Source organism: Plasmodium knowlesi, assembly GCF_000006355.2.
Source record: "Plasmodium knowlesi strain H genome assembly, contig: PKNH_00_29, whole genome shotgun sequence".
NCBI classification, from domain to species: domain Eukaryota; phylum Apicomplexa; class Aconoidasida; order Haemosporida; family Plasmodiidae; genus Plasmodium; species Plasmodium knowlesi.
In genome coordinates this window covers 2,177-3,131 of record NW_024070065.1, presented here as the reverse complement: position 1 = coordinate 3,131, position 955 = coordinate 2,177, and positions in this window count along the sequence as shown.

Sequence of the window (955 nt, the reverse complement as noted above, 5' to 3'; positions counted from 1 at the left end):
TGGTAAGGGTGTTACTATAAGGTTGTTGGGGTGTCAGAATAAGGTTGTTGGGGTGTCAGAATAGGGTCTTAGGGGTGTCAGAATAAGGTTTTAGGGGTATAGGAGTAAGGTTTTAGGGGTGTAGGAGTAAGGTTTTAGGGGTGTAGGAGTAAGATTTCAGGGGTAAAGAAGTAAGGTTGTAGGGGTATAAGATTAAGGTTTTAGGGGTATATGTATAACGTTGTTGGGGTGTCGTAATAAAGGTGGTAAGAGCGTTAGAATAAAGTGGTAAGGTTGATAGAATAAGGTGGTAAGGGTATTAGAATAAGGTTGTAGTGATGTTAGAATAAGGTGGTAAGGTTGTCAGAATTAGGTGGTAAGGGTGTTAGAGTAAGGTTGTAAGGGTGTTAGAATGAGGTGGTAAGGGTGTCAGAATAAGGTCTTAGGGGTGTTAGAATAGGGTCTTAGGGGTGTTAGAATAGGGTCTTGGGGGTGTCAGAATAGGGTCTTAGGGGTGTCGGAATAGCGTCTTAGGGGTGCCAGAATAAGGTGGTAAGGGTATTAGAATAAGGTGTTAAGGTTGTTAGAATAGGGTCTTAGGGGTGTCGGAATAGCGTCTTAGGGGTGCCAGAATAAGGTGGTAAACGTGTTAGAATAAGGTGGTAAGGGTGTTAGAATAAAGGTTCTTAGGGTGTTAGAGTATGGTTTTAGAGTTGTTACAATATGGTTGTATGGGTGTTGGAATAAGGTGGTAAGGGTGTTAGAATAACGTTACAGGGGTATAGGAATAAGATTTTAGGGTTAAGGAGTAAGGTTCCGGGGTTAGCTTTAGTTACTTTAGGGGGGGGATAGGAAAAACTCCTCGCCGACAGAAACCGGATACTACATACTAACCGTATGGCATGGACCGGATGGCAAGAAACCGGATGGAAAAAGAAAAAAGAGAAAAAAAAAAAAAAAAAAAAAAAAAAAAAAA